We start from the raw sequence: 15,913 nt of genomic DNA, 5'->3' as shown, positions 1-15,913 counted from the left end.
AGTAGGCAGAAGTATTTACTTATTTGTCCCTACCCCCTCAAGTTTTATCTCTCATTCATTTAATTTTTTTTTTGTCTTAAATTAAACAAACAACATATGAAACAAAAGTAAAGCAAAACAAAACAAAACATACATAAATCAAAAACAAGAAATTAGCAAGCCCCACCATAGTATAGTTTCTTTCATATGAAAAATACAGAATGTGTATATTTGCAGATACACAATTTATGGAAAAACAAACAAACCAAAACAAAAAAAACAAAAAAAGAACCACAACACCATTACCAGCATCATTACCGTCCTGGGTTAACCCCGTTTTCTTCATTCTTATACTTATTTAAAATTAGGTTTTTATATTTTACTTTAAACTGTTTTATGTTTTTACTGTCTTTTATTTCTTCTGTTAGACTGTTCCATAATTTAACTCCTGCAATTGAGATAGACATCATTTTTAAAGTTGTTCTAGCACTTTGTATTTTTAAATTCCATTTCCCTCTTAAGTTATACCCACCTTCTCTTTCTATGAACAATTTACAGATTTCTTTGGGAAGCAATTTATTTCTTACTTTATACATTATTTGCGCTGTTTTAAGCTTCACCAAGTCTTGGAATTTAATAGCTTGCATTTTGACAAAGAGTGCATTTCTATGGTCCCTGTACCCTACATTATTTATTAATCTAATGGCCCTTTTCTGTATTATAGTTATTGTTTGTTACTTTTGTATGTGTTTCCCCAGACCTCTACACAGTAGCTCATATATGGCAGTAGTAAAGCACAGTATAAAATGTGCAGTGCTTTCTGATCCAACATATGCTTTGCTTTCCCCAGGACGGCAATGCCCCGTGCCAATTTCCCCCGAACATAAGTAATGTGTGGCTTCCAACAGAGCTTGTGGTCAATGATCACCCCAAGAAATTTTATTTCATTTACTCTTTCTAAATATACATTGTCAACACATATTTCTACTTTGATGTTTTTCTTTTGGTTTCCAAACAACATAAATTTGGTTTTATCTAGATTCAATGATAATTTATTTATATCAAACCACTTCTTTAATATCGTTAATTCCTGTGTGATCATCCCCAAAACCTGTGGCAATTCCACACCTGAACACAGTATATTTGTGTCATCTGCAAATATTACAAACTTTAAAATCTCCGATACTCTGCAGATATCATTTAAGTACATAATAAACATTTTTGGACCCAGTACTGAACCTTGAGGTACTCCACAAGCTATATCCATCAAATTAGATTTATATTCATTTATTTGTACATATTGTTGCCTATTCCCTACATAGCTTTTTAACCATTCCAAAACCACTCCCCTAAACCCGTACTTTTCCAGTTTTTTTAATAGAATTTCATGATTAACAGTATCAAACACCTTCTTTAGATCTAAGAAAACGCCGAGCGCATACCTCTTATTATCCATACATTCCGTTATCTTTTCCATTAAATCTATCAGTGCCAAAGCTGTTGATCTGTTGCTTCTGAACCCATACTGACTATCTGTCATTAATTCATATTTTTCCACAAAACTGTCAAATCTTTTTATGAAGAGTTTTTCCAGTATCTTAGAGAACTGGGAGAGTATTGACACTGGTCTATAGTTTGTAAAATGATGCCTTTCACCGGTTTTGTAAATGGGAATAACTTTAGCAACTTTCATTTTTTGTGGAAAAACTCCTTTTTGAAACGACAAGTTGAATATATATTTTAATGGTTTTACAATACCATCAATAACCGTCTTTACTGTTAACATATCAATATCATTCCAGTCTGTACTGGTTTTGTTCTTAAGTCCTCTAACTATGTCATAAATCTCTTTCTCTTCCACTGCTCTTAAAAACATTGAGCTACTATTCCTTTCAATATTTTCACCAGTGTCCCTTTCTATTCCATCAACCTTTATTTCTTCTGCCAGCTTTGGCCCTATGTTTACGAAGAATTCATTAAAGCCATTTACTATCTCTTCCATGTTATTAATACTTCTTGTCCCTTCTATAAAGTACCCAGGGTAATCATTATTCCTTGATTCATTTTTGATTAGACTGTTTAATACATTCCATATATCTCTTGTGTTATCTTTATTGTGTTCTAACCTTTTAATGTAATACTCTCTTTTACAGGATCTCATTATATTAGTTAATTTATTTTTGTAAGTTTTATACTTCATTTCAGTTTCTATTGTTCTCTTTTTTATGAATTCTCGATATAGGGTATTCTTTTTTTTGCTGGCATTTTGTAGTCCTTTTGTCATCCATGGTCTTCCTGCATAGTTGTGTTTCCTATTGATTTCAATTACTGGGCAGTTTTTATCAAGTAATTTGTTAAGGGGGTAATTTGTAGGGGTGGCTGTAGCTCAGGTGGTAGAGCAGCTCATCCACTGGTCGGAAGGTTGGTGGTTCGATTCTTGGCTTCCCCTAGTCTACGTGCCAAATATCCTTGGGCAAGATGCTAACCCCAAATTGCTCTCCGATGCATCCATCGGAGTATGAATGTGTGTGAATGTTAGCTATAAAGCACTTAGAAAAATGTGCTTGTGCGAATGGGTGTGAAAGGGTGAATGCACAAGTTGTGTAAAGCGCTTTGAGTGCTCAGATGAGTAGAAAAGCGCTATATAAGAACCAGTCCATTTACCATTACCATAAATGTTCTTAAAAATCCTTCGTCAGCTTTATTAACTTCTGTTTGTTCATATACAATATTCCAATCTTGCTTTAAAAGTTCATTTCTAAGACAATTTAATGTCTTCTCTGTTCTTATTCTTTTGTAAATAATCTTATGTCCATCGTTGTTCACTTTATAATGGCAATTATAAGATGCAAAGACTGGTAAATGGTCACTTATATCATTGATTAACAGCCCACTTTTTATATTTCCTTCTATTATATTTGTAAATATATTATCTAATAGAGTTGCACAATGAGATGTTATTCTGGTCGGTCTTGTTATCAGTGGAAATAAACCGATGCTGTACATGGAATCAATAAATTCTTCTGTACTCTTATTATGATTTGGATTCAATAAGTCAATATTAAAGTCCCCACAAATAAACATTCTTTTCTGATTTATATTTGTAAATAAGTCCTCCATATTATCCTTAAATATCTCAATCTTAGATCCTGGTGTTCTATATATACAACTGACAATTAGGTTTTTCCTTTTTTCCATACTTATTTCCACTGATAAACATTCCATCACTCCATCAATAACAGTTGTCATTCTTCCCATTCTTTTGTACTTTAGGTTTTTATCAATGTAAAGTGCCACCCCACCTCCTTTCTTGTTGATCCTGTCTACATGAAGGAATTCATATCCATTTATTTTAAAGTCTTCTTCTTTTCCAGGAGTTATCCAGGTCTCCGATATGGCTATCACATTGAATGGCTGTTCAAACTGTGTTATGTAGTCTTTGATGGATTGAAAGTTTGCATATAAGCTTCGACTATTAAAGTGAACCATTGTTATACCCTGTTCTACCTTGAATTCCTTTTTAAGTTGCTCATTTGTATAATAATTGCATTCATTTGTCTTATTGTTAAAGAAATTACAATCAGGATCTATTTTGCTGTCATACATCAATGTCTTATTTTCAATATCTATATGAGTTGTTAGTTGAAAATTGTCAGACATCTGCGTTGGTTGTGCACTTGGACGGTCCCATCATATTTAGCACTGCTTTGCATTTATCAGTTATATTTTTCTAGTTCCGTCATCTCTTTGATGACTAGAACCTTAGCCTGCTCTGGTGTTCCATTTAACTTAATGAATATTTTACAGTCTGACGTCCAAGTTGACTGTATTTTCTTCTGTTTTCTTAATATTCTTGCTTGTCTTGCAATGTCTGCATTTTTCTTGATTAGGTGTTCATTTAAATAAACATTTGTACCTTTTAGCTTTCTTCCTTGCTTGAGCAGTTCTATAAACAGATTCTGTATATGAATCTGTAGATGGGCTGTTTGGTACCAGCAGTTGTGTGGTATCCAAGCTTTACTTGTAGGCCAAGTAAACATGTCTATGGGAAAAGAGGGATTGCACATGCTATTGCTTGAAGATTTTTTTTTTTTTTTTGACTGGCAGATGGAATAGGAAGTGTATGTCTGTCAGCTAAAGTGAAGATTTTTACTTCGAGCTGAAATCTATGCCTCAGCTACATTGCATCTGCAAGCCCCTCTCATACCCTACAACGTAGTCGTGACCTGGCGTGCACTCTTCTGGAAAAGTAGCTACACATTCTAGCAATACAAGGAATCACAAAGGTCAGCAAACTTACAGAGGGATAATACCAAAACTATCAGAACAGATGTGAGGAAATGTACAAAGAAGTAGAATAATGTGTGAGAGAAATATGTCTGTCTTTGAAAGCCACAGTCCTCTACAAAGTCTTGGTATTTTCTAAATTGGTTGGCATTTCATGTAAAACACGACACAGCTATAAGCTAGTTAGCACATAATGTATCACATTCAACCATAAAGGATGGTAATCATGCAGACCACCTATGTAGGTTATGTGACTTCCTTGCAGAAGTCTAAATCAGGCATAAGACCAGAATTGCTTGCCTCCAGGGGCTACATTAGCATGTAGCTAATAGGTTACAAGATCACACCTATTGCAGCTCATCGAGGGGTTTAAGTACTGCTTCTGATGACTAAGGCTACATACATCGTTTTCTCTTCGTTTTGGCCTCCCGTCCACACTGAGACGGCATTTTCCTCAAGGAAAAACGCAGCGTTTTGAAAACGCTCTCGAAAACGCATACATTTCAAAACAGAGCTGTCCCGTTGCAGTGTGGACACTCGAAAACGCAGACTTTCTAAAACGATGATGCATTTTAGTCATGTGATGCAGTCATGTGACCAATTAAACAAAGATAGCGGAGTGCATTGTACAGCAGTTGTTTTGATTGCTCTCAATTTTGACAGCCCTAAAAAAGATTAATATCAGTTTGTACATGCTCCAGATAGCTTTTCTTCAAATTCTTTAATTTTCACTCGCTTTTGCGCATGCGCAGGACTGGAACGTAAGCGTTTTGGGCCGTTTCAATGTGGACGCACAACTCTGTGAAAACAACTGAAAACGCTAATGTGGACGCGGAGCGTTTTCAGACGAAAACGCCGTTTTCAACTCTATCCGTGCTAGTGTGGACGTAGCCTAAGAGTCACACTTCTGACACACTCACCAAAGCCTGATGCACAGTTTCACACCATTTAATAAAACACAGTGAACACGCCCATGTTGCTATAAACTGAATGTGATCCTGCAGTTTTGGAATTTTGGGAAGAACCAAAACTGCAGGGAAAAGAAGGTGTCTAATTTGATATATCAAATCCGGAAAAATGTGTTATGTTTTTTCTAAAAGGTGTGGCATCCTAACTCAATAAAGCCTGAGCCTGCCCTTAAATTTAGTGCATGTGAAACTTTATTAACAATAAGTGCTGTTATTTTCTCACTTAAGCTATCATGTAAAAATGCTAGCCTATAGAAAAATGTAAATGTCCTCCTACCAAAGACATTTCTTGTAGTATTCCTTGTCAAGAATTGTTCTTTATCCCTGCGCACCTAATTGGAAACACATTTTTTTTCCCTGGTAACTTCTTAAGAAAGAGACAGGAAGGGAGGGGTGGGGTGATGCAGAGAGAGAAAAAGGTTTGAGACCGAGTGACTCAAAGACATATTGTATTCCTTGCCAATTAACCCTCCACATAGAAATATTTCCTTCTGTCTGCCTGTGCATGTGTCCAAGTGAAGTTAAACCTTCTCATCTGAAGTTCCATGACTTTGAAAAAGTGTTTGGCAGGGACAGTTATGTCTGCCAGCTTCACGCCATCTGTGAATACTTAGCGAGGTGTTTGCAGTAAACCAACCATCGAGGCTGAGGAATGAAATCAAGCGTTAAAGTTACACACATTGAACTATAAGTCATTTTCTCATTTGTTTCATTTAGTTAAATATGTCAATTACATTTAATAATATGTAGCAGAAATTTCCAAGCAAAGCAAAATAATGCAGCTTTTATTTTTTCACAAGTTGTGCTGGTAGCAACACTCAGAGATTACACAGAGCAAAACTGGATCAGACTACAGGCCAGATTAACCATAGCTGGAGAATTTGTTGAAAAATCAGAAATAACAATTAAAAATTAAACTTTCCTGTGGTTGCTCTTCTAATCCCATGTGGCGGAATATTTCGGTATCAAGCATATATCTTGCAGTACCCAATGACAGCATCTGTGAGACAATAGCTACTTTTAGCTGCCCCTGTGCCACAAGGGGTTGCCACACCAGATAGCTCTGAACACATGCCCAAAGGGGATTTGTATGGTGGCCCTGAGAGGTCAAATGTACTGCAACTTAAGAAAACACCAGCAAATAGAAAAATGCTAATAGAAATATAGGGTGTATCACAAAGAATCATCCAATTTCAAAGTGTAATTCTGTAGCTGTTCACTGGTAAACGTGCCCTTAGAAAGGGGTGATTCATGAGTTTCACACTGTTAGAAAGACAGGAGTCGTGAGTTTCACGTGGTTGCTGGTAGCTACCATAACATCACCAGAGGATGCAGTAACTCCAGACAAAAGTAAGGGATGATGCAAAAGCTTAAAAAAATCACAAAACTGAAGTGTTTTTGTGGCAATAATAATTCGATGGAACAAGCTAACTGTAATAGCAAACATGTTCTTACAGTATACAAACACGTTACCCTGCATCTTTTTCTCCCTCACAACACTGAGGAATCCTCCACTTGTTTTTTACGTTTCAGTGCAGTTCTTAGCATTTTTTAGTTACTGTAACTTCCATAACTTTATGTAGGGAAACTTATTAATGTGACCCCAGAAACACATTTTGTTTTGTGAGATGCTTCTGTTAAATTTTTATTATGTTTTCTTTAATTCCATTGTGTGTGTTTTAATTTATTTATTATCGCTGTTGTGTTTTATGTGCTTTTGCAGTGTTTTTCTATTTGCTGATTCTTCAGTCACTGTGTTTTTGACCTCTTAGGGCAAACTTAGATTTATATCTCCAGCTGGAGTCAAACCAGTGACCTTTTGCTTTACAAGTCAGTGTGTGCACCACTGTGCTGTTATAGACACCATCTATGACACAATACGTGTTAAAAAAGAATAAGAAACTTGTATGATTGTCCTCCAGTCAGCGAGAGCGTTTTGTAAGATGGCTGTGCCCGCTTTGCAATTTGTAAAGGTTTTGTTAAACACAAAAACTACTACTTCAAGGTTAACAAAATAAAACAGCTAAGAATTTCAGAATTTGTTCCAGTGTTCAAAGTGTAGTCAAATACACTCACCAACCACTTCAGTCAGTATATGTTTAACTACTCGATAGCAGAAATATCTAATCAGACAATCATATGGCAGCAACCAAGTGCATTTAAGCATTTAGACATGGTACAGACAATAGGATATCAAATCATCTCAAACTAAGGTCTCTGGTTTGTCTCTCTGCATCATCACATCTCAAAGAAATAGAGCACCTTTGAGATGTTTTGGAATGGGAGATTCATGTAATGGATGCACTGCAAATCTGCAGCAGTTGTGTGGCGCTATCAAGCCAACATTGACCAAAATCTCAGAGGAATCTTTTTTTGGCACAGTGGGTATCAAAGCTCTCTGGAGTGAATTCGTCACCTGTCCTTTTGACCTTCCTGAAAAGCTGATTCCAACATTAAGGAAATCTGAAAATGTATCACATTTTTCAACATTCAGGATGAGCTCAGCATTATTTATCAAGATTCTCTGCCACTATAGTTGTTTGTTCTCATATTCCATCTATGTAATCTGGCCCATATATATATACCATACCTATACCATAATAAAGTGAAGAAAAGAAAGAAAAGAAAGATCCAAATAAGAAAATACTCATAATTATGTTTCCAAGATATGAAAGGCAGTAATGTGATGTATTTTAAGCAGCAGTTCCTGGCACACTTAGGGGTGAAAGAGGAATGAACTATAATGAACCTAGTGATGGGGGAAATCCGTTTGCTTTGAGTGATTTGTCAAAACTGTTGCATAACCTCTATGCTACATTTGTGCTCTTGTTGTAACAGAAGACCCTCTATTTCACACAAGTTTAACAGACCAAATTTAAACTATGGTGTCCCACAATGGAAAGCAAACATCTGCAAGTTGGCCAAAGGAGAATCCCACCTACTGTACACAGTGAAGTCTCACGTCTACATGGCTGCAAGCAAATGAATGCCTGTTTGTAGCCTATATATGCTCCTTATATGAGACTCAGTATTCCCTTTAAGCAATGCTCAAAGCTTGGATTCTTTATTCTCCAGCTACAACCATCAAGTATTTTCAGTCAAGTCAAAAAGACGTTATGTGAGGATAAAGAGCCAATAGTTCATATCTTGTCACTCAGTCTATAAAATATCTATATGGAGAAAATTATTGTTGAGATCTGCAGGGTCTGAGCCCACTGTTTTGTCAATGTCTGGGCTGGGCTGTGTCTTAAAAGTATTTCTCACATTTGTGTATGTTTGGGTCATTTTTTTAGTATATGTGCATTAATCCAACCTAGAAACACCCAAATATTAAAACAACAACAAAAAAATCTTTTACTTAACACATACAGTATGTATCAGAAAACTCATAAGCCTGACCACAAGACTTGTTTTTATGTGCGACACCCACAGACCCATCTGGTAGCCTTTACTGAAATGTTTTTTTGTAAATAGAACCAACATAATTGCAGGAATTCAAGAGAAGAGCAGATGTTACAAAGTACCTTATGTCTGAAGTCACTAGAAGCATGGACAAAGTGGTGTAAGTCACATATTGGGAGAAATAGGCACATCACTTACTCTTCATGATGTCTTCTTACTGCCAAAAGAGCACACATGAATTTTTACTTACTATGGAGTTACGCACTTTTGGGCCCTGTGAAGTGGGGGGAAAAATGGAGATAAGACATGAGTCAAAATAGCTGGCATATGCTTCCAGGTAGGTCAGTCCAGAAAAAAACTGTTTTTAACTGCTGTTGAAGCGTTATTAAGGATGTTTCAAAATAACTGCATTATGATAATAGGATTAAAGGAAACATCGAAAGTTCAACATCCCTGAAGTGGAGCAAATTTAAGCTAAACTCAGTATATTTCAATATGTACGGTTTGACTTTGCACTTTAGCCTTCCAGCAGGTAGGACTAAAAATGTAATTGTAGTGTATGCTTCATTATGTAGTCACTCAGTCAGGGCTTAACCACAAGACACAGAATGCAGAGGAGGCACAAATAGTGCCAGATGGCAGTACCCTTCATGTTTTTGTGGATTTCAACCGTTTTACAAGATATCTGGTCACAGCAGACTTGTATCTCCAAATAAATCTCAAACTTTAGTTTTTTCTGATATAGATGTTTTTTAATGTTGTTATACTGTATCATCAATATTCAGTTCATTGGATTCCAAATGTTGTACCAAGAACATAATAAAAATCAAGCTTACACGCACACACAAAAAAACACATATGAGAGATTATACATACAGCTCTCACTTTGGGTTAAAAACCAAACAGTAAAATGGGTTTTAAGATGCAATTTTAAAATTTGGAGGCTAAGGGCAAGCCTAGCATGTAAGTGCGACTCATTTTACAGTTTAATGGCTATGATTCTCTTCTTTTGTCTTCAGGGTAAGAAGAAGTAACAGGTCAGTGAACCAAGTGACCTTGAAGAGACATAAGGTGTTAAGAGGTCAGCAAGACTCATTAAGAGATTAAAAACATACAATAAAATAGTAAAATTCAACCCTAAAACAAAGAAGAAGCCAATGAAGGGAGGCCAAAACAGGCATGTAGCAGCATTTTAGATCTATTGTATGTATGAGACAGAGGCCTGATTTACACTAACATAAATGACATAGTCGTGATATGTATAACCCGCTTGACATTTTTAGACAATGAATAGTACTTGACCCTAAAAAGAAGTATTAATAGTAAAAGCCATATTTTAAAACACTTTGTTTATCCTATTTTAAAACAACTTTAACTTTCATTTTCATGTCAGGGTTGATTACAATGGTCTGAACATACTGAAAGGTCCAAGGGTGCTCAGGTGTAATTTTGGGGGCAGTAGTTTTACTGTCATCTATCTAATAGACTCCAATTTGTGCATGTAAATGGAGAGTCCTCTTCACACACTGAGGTTAATTATGGAGTTCCACAGGGTTCAGTGCTAGGACCAATTCTGTTTACATTATACATGCTTCCCTTAGGCAGCATCATTAGAAGACATAGCATACATTTTCACTGCTATGCAGATGACACCCAGCTCTATCTGTCCATGAAGCCAGATAACACACACCAACTAGTTAAACTGCAGGAATGTCTTAAAGACATAAAGACCTGGATGGCCGCTAACTTTCTGCTTCTTAATTCAGATAAAACTGAGGTTATTGTACTCGGCCCTGAAAATCTTAGAAATATGGTATCTAACCAGACTCATACTCTGGATGGCATTACCTTGGCCTCCAGTAACGCTGTGAGGAACCTTGGAGTCATTTTTGACCAGGACATGTCCTTCAACCCACATATTAAACAAATATGTAAGACTGCTTTCTTCCATTTGCGCAACATCTCTAAAATTAGAAATATCCTGTCTCAGAGTGACGCTGAAAAACTAGTTCATGCATTTATTACTTCCAGGCTGGACTACTGTAATTCATTATTATCAGGATGTCCAAAAAACTCACTGAAAAGCCTTCAGCTAATCCAAAATGCTGCAGCAAGAGTACTGACAGGGACTAGAAGGAGAGAGCATATTTCTCCTGTTTTGGCTTCCCTTCATTGGCTTCCTGTTAAATCCAGAATTGAATTCAAAATCCTGCTCCTCACATACGAGGTCTTAAATAATCAGGCCCCATCTTATCTTAATGACCTTGTAGTACCATATCACCCTATTAGAGCACTTCGCTCTCGCTCTGCAGGCCTACTTGTTGTTCCTAGAGTATTTAAAAGTAGAATGGGAGGCAGAGCCTTCAGTTTTCAGGCCCCTCTTCTGTGGAACCAGCTTCCAGTTTGGATTCGGGAGACAGAAACTATCTCTACTTTTAAGATTAGGCTTAAAACTTTCCTTTTTGCTAAAGCATATAGTTAGGGCTGGACCAGGTGACCCTGAATCCTCCCTTAGTTATGCTGCAATAGACGTAGGCTGCCGGGGGATTCCCATGATGCATTGAGTTTTTCCTTTCCAGTCACCTTTCTCACTCACTATGTATTAATAGACCTCTCTGCATTGAATCATATCTGTTATTAACCTCTGTCTCTCTTCCACAGCATGTCTTTTATCCTGTCTTCCTTCTCTCACCCCAACCGGTCGCAGCAGATGGCCGCCCCTCCCTGAGCCTGGTTCTGCCGGAGGTTTCTTCCTGTTAAAAGGGAGTTTTTCCTTCCCACTGTCGCCAAAGTGCTTGCTCATAGGGGGTCATATGATTGTTGGGTTTTTCTCTGTATCTATGAAGCGCCTTGAGGCAACTTTTGTTGTGATTTGGCGCTATATAAATAAAATTGAATTGAATTGAAATCTAAGTCTGTTCAAGCTTCGTTGTCACTGAAACAACCCAACAACATTTTAAAAGAGCGACCATCATTCCTTTAAAGTGGCAGGTAAATTTGGGAATCATCAGCATAAAAGTGGAAAGACATGGTATATTTTTTTCAAAATGGATCTTAGAAGGAGTAAGTAATGTAGAAAATAATTGACCCCAGAAATGAACATTGGGAAATTCCACATGGGAGCAAAACTTAGAGGGAACTAAAGCCACTGAAACTGACCTTCAAACATCTATTTGACAAATGTGACCTAAAGCTGTATCTTTAATCACCGCACAGTGCCCCGGGCAAGAAATGAAGATGGTCAGCTGTTTCAAGACAGCTGTAAAATGTAAAAGCATTAGAATAGCTAGTCAAATAGTCACATCTAACAACTGTCATTTTTGGTTTTGGTCCAACATGTAATTTATATGCTTTTGGTTCTAAGACCTCAGTTTATTTTAGCAATGCAACCACCATGTCTATATTAAAAGTAGTGTGGGTGTGTAGGTCAGCTGAACACTTTCATCGAGACAAAATCTACTGCAAGAATGAACTACAGACACTCTAGACACTCAAAGGATTCATCTTAAAGATTTTTGCGATCAGATGGAACATTTTCACTCACATTATAAACATCTACTGCACCAACTGGAAGCAAATGTTGCACAAATGGTCATAGGTTGTCTGTGCTAAACACATTTGAAGATCAAATTAAACCGTTTTACCCAAATTTTGATATCAACAATTGCATTTTATAGTGCTAATATGAAAATATTAGCATGCTACCATGGTGAATTAATTTGTTGAATACGACAAACACTACACCTTTTGTCTGCTAACACTGAAGCATTAAGCTGAAAAAAATTGCTGTACCAATGTGCAGACTAACAAAGCTGTGAATTTTATTTTTTAAATGTGCCAAATATAAATAACTATATATATATTTATATATATATATACAATGCCATGCCAATTATTCGCCCCCTTCTTGATTTCTTATGTTTTTCCATATTTCTCACACTTAAGTATTTCAGATCATCAAACAAAATTTAATTACTGTTGTCAGCGTTAATCTCGTTAAAATGACTTTCATGCCATAACCGCATTATCGTGGCAAATCTCCATTAGCGAGTTAATGCGGATCGCCTCGTGCATGCGGCTGCACGGCATCAACGTGTTAGTGTGGTTAGCTCGTTAACGCGTTAGCGCCGTCCAGCCCCACACACGCTGAAAGCACTAATTTTAATATTAGATAAAGAAAATAAATTAATAAATTTTTAAATAATAAATTCCATAAATTAACAGAAAAAGTTCCAAGCCTACCTGGCCCTATGTGAAGAGCAGGATTCATGGTTCCATCGACTACACCAAGTTATTCTGAAGCAGCGAAGGAGCCCCAAACCATCACACTACTATAACAATGCTTAACTGTTGGAATGATGTTCTTTTTATGAAAGGCTTTGTTAGTTTTACACCAGATCTAACAGAGCTCACACTGTTCAAAATGTTCAGGTTTTGTCTCGTCGATCCACAGAGTACTTTCCTCAAATTCTTGGGGATCATCAAGATGTTTGTTGGCAAATGTGAGATGAGCCTTTGTGTCGTTTGTGGTCAGCAGTCGTTTTTAACTTGAAACTTTCCCATTGATGCCTTTCTGCCCAGTTTCTTTCTTATTGTTGAATCATGAACACCAATCTTAACTGAGGCGAATCACACCTGCAGTTCATTAGATGCTGTTCTGTGTACTTTTGTGACCTCCTGTTTGACTCGTCCATGCACTCTTGGAGTAATTTTGGTAGGCTGTCCACTCCTGGAAAGGTCAACCACTTTTCAACTTTCTTCTCCAATTGTGGATAATAGCATTGTGGTTTACTGTAATCTCAAAGATTACAGTAAACAGATACAAATGGCTTTGTAACCCTTTCCAAACTGATAGATTTTAATGACTTTGTTTGTCAACTGTTGCTTTAGATTGTACCACAATCTGTTGCTTTTTGAGATCCTAGTATACCTTATTTATCACAGTTTTTCCCCATCAGCAAGTAAAAAAAATCATTGTTTAAAAATTGCATTTTGTATTTAATCAGGTAATCTCTGTCTACCGTTAAACACATGTGCATATTTGTCACATTTAAGTGCAACAAATCTGTAACAATATAAGAAATAAAGAAAGGAGCAAATACTTTTTTCATGGCATTGTGTATACATAAATTAACAGTCAGTTAGTATTTTACATCACTGGAGTAGCAGTGCAGTATTTGCCTAATCCAAAAACCATGGTAACTCTTAGTGGTATATTGACTCACATGCCTTTATAGGTCACACAGCCGATCCCTCTCCACTTGACATTTAGCTGTTGTTTCAGCTGTTGATAAGGGAGTCTTGACATTTTGAATTTGCATTATTAAGACAAAGGCACTCTCATTACGCACAAACTGCATTAATAACCATATAAATTCCAACTCTTAATACAAATGAGACAAGGATGCTGACAGTGAGAGAGTTCAGTCAGAAAGAATTAAGAGGCTTTCACATGTGCCAGCCAAAGGAAAGACAAGGAGGCCCATGGTTTCAACGGGGAGTTGAGTTTCAGCTTTGGAGCCAGACTCAGAGGGCACAGGGGTGAGGTGGGGTAAAACAGGGGAAATGGAAGGAAAAAAGTAGAGAGTAAACAGCCCGTGGCAGGGACACGAATGATGTCACAATGTAAACAAAAAGTAGGGGGAAAGTGGATTGAAAAAAAGATGATTTATGAGCTATTGCTGATATACAGCAGACACAAATACTGAAAAGTGGATGTACGAGAAATGGCGTACAATAAGTGCACGAGTATACAGCTACTGTCATCAACATCTCTGATGTGGTGTGTGACTTCAAATTCAAAGGAAGGTTATTGAGCAAGCCAGTTTCTGCAATACTTAATTGTTCCTCATTATTTTGGCATCAAGAAACAAAACTTTTGATTTACAGCTGTTGACATAGAGAACTTTCTGTCTATTGGGTGGAGGCCTTGGCACTTGAGTGATGAAAACTCTTAAAAAAAGAAAAGAAAAAGAAAATATGTAAAATAAGTAAAATAAATTTTCATTTGTCAGATTAGGAACTACTTGTAAATATATTCTGTCAAATGGCACTGTTTTCTTCTCCGTCCTTTCCTGTTATAGTTTTTTTTTTCCAGTGACTCAGATATTTTATTGTTGTGGTAATTACATATGATGCACATGATGACTGTGAGACTATTTGTGAAACAGTGTTAGCGTGCGTCCTCACATCTATGGCTCATCTCTTTGATATTGTCAAAGTAGAAAGGAGCTATTACATGGAGATAACAGATTAGACACGGTGACTTCCTTCATTTCAGGTGGTGAGACATCGTAATGGCTTCTTTCCACTGATGACTGTGTTAGTGATGAAGTGTTTCTTTTGTAATGGACTCTTGTTTACAGTTTGTCTTGCAGTTACTGGGTCCTAGAGCACATTGTGTTTTTGCCAATGACAGGCAGTCACTGTAAAAAAAAACCCAAAAAGAACATTTAAACGCAGTGAAATTTGATTTCAAGAAGAAGTTTGAACACAAAAACATGGGCGTTAACAAACTTGCGATAAGGTCAGTGATTTCAGCAATATGGTGATAGATCAAAGAGATTAACATTTTATATCTCACAGTTTCCACAACTCATACTAATGGTATTGCTGTCACTGCAACATGCCCACAATGGTCTTGTGTGTTATCAGCAGATAAAACAGCTCTCAAGTTCTCTTCGAGTTTCATGCGTAACCCCTTGTGTTTATATCACACACACTTGCCTGTTATGAGACAGCGGTTTGTTATTGAGTCAGTGAAGTCATTGAGGTCTAGAGTTTGTAGTGGTTCAAACTCTGACCGTGGCACCCGGGTCACTGCACTACTCTCTGTGTATGTGCACTAGTGTGTGTTAGATAAAAACATGTCCCTTGGAATGCAGATGAATTTGAAAATGCTTCCCTGTTCCTTTTCCCACTCCACCATCAGCAATTTTTCAATTGACTAAGCAAGGCTTGGTTGAGGGCGGTGGGCATAAAAAGAACACGCATACTACAGTGCAAACAAACAATCTTGATGTGGATCACCTTTTTATCAGGAGAAATCATTAGGTATCTCTTATTTATGTTTAGACTTAAGTGGAATGCCAAACAGGATAAGTATAATACATGTAATTGTTGCAGCAACTCTTTTAAAAGCCATCCATGGCTTGTGATGCTAATCGCACCACAACAGTTGCTGCATTTGTACTATTGTATACTTTATAATTCAAAGCAGCTCTTGAGCTACGCTAGGATGCTAACGCTGCCCTGATCAGAGCAGTGCAGCATGGAAA

This window comes from Perissodus microlepis, chromosome 7 (genome assembly GCF_051167445.1).
Source record: "Perissodus microlepis isolate ML-2025 ecotype Zambia chromosome 7, ASM5116744v1, whole genome shotgun sequence".
NCBI lineage: Eukaryota > Metazoa > Chordata > Actinopteri > Cichliformes > Cichlidae > Perissodus > Perissodus microlepis.
Note: the sequence above shows the minus strand (reverse complement) of the source record.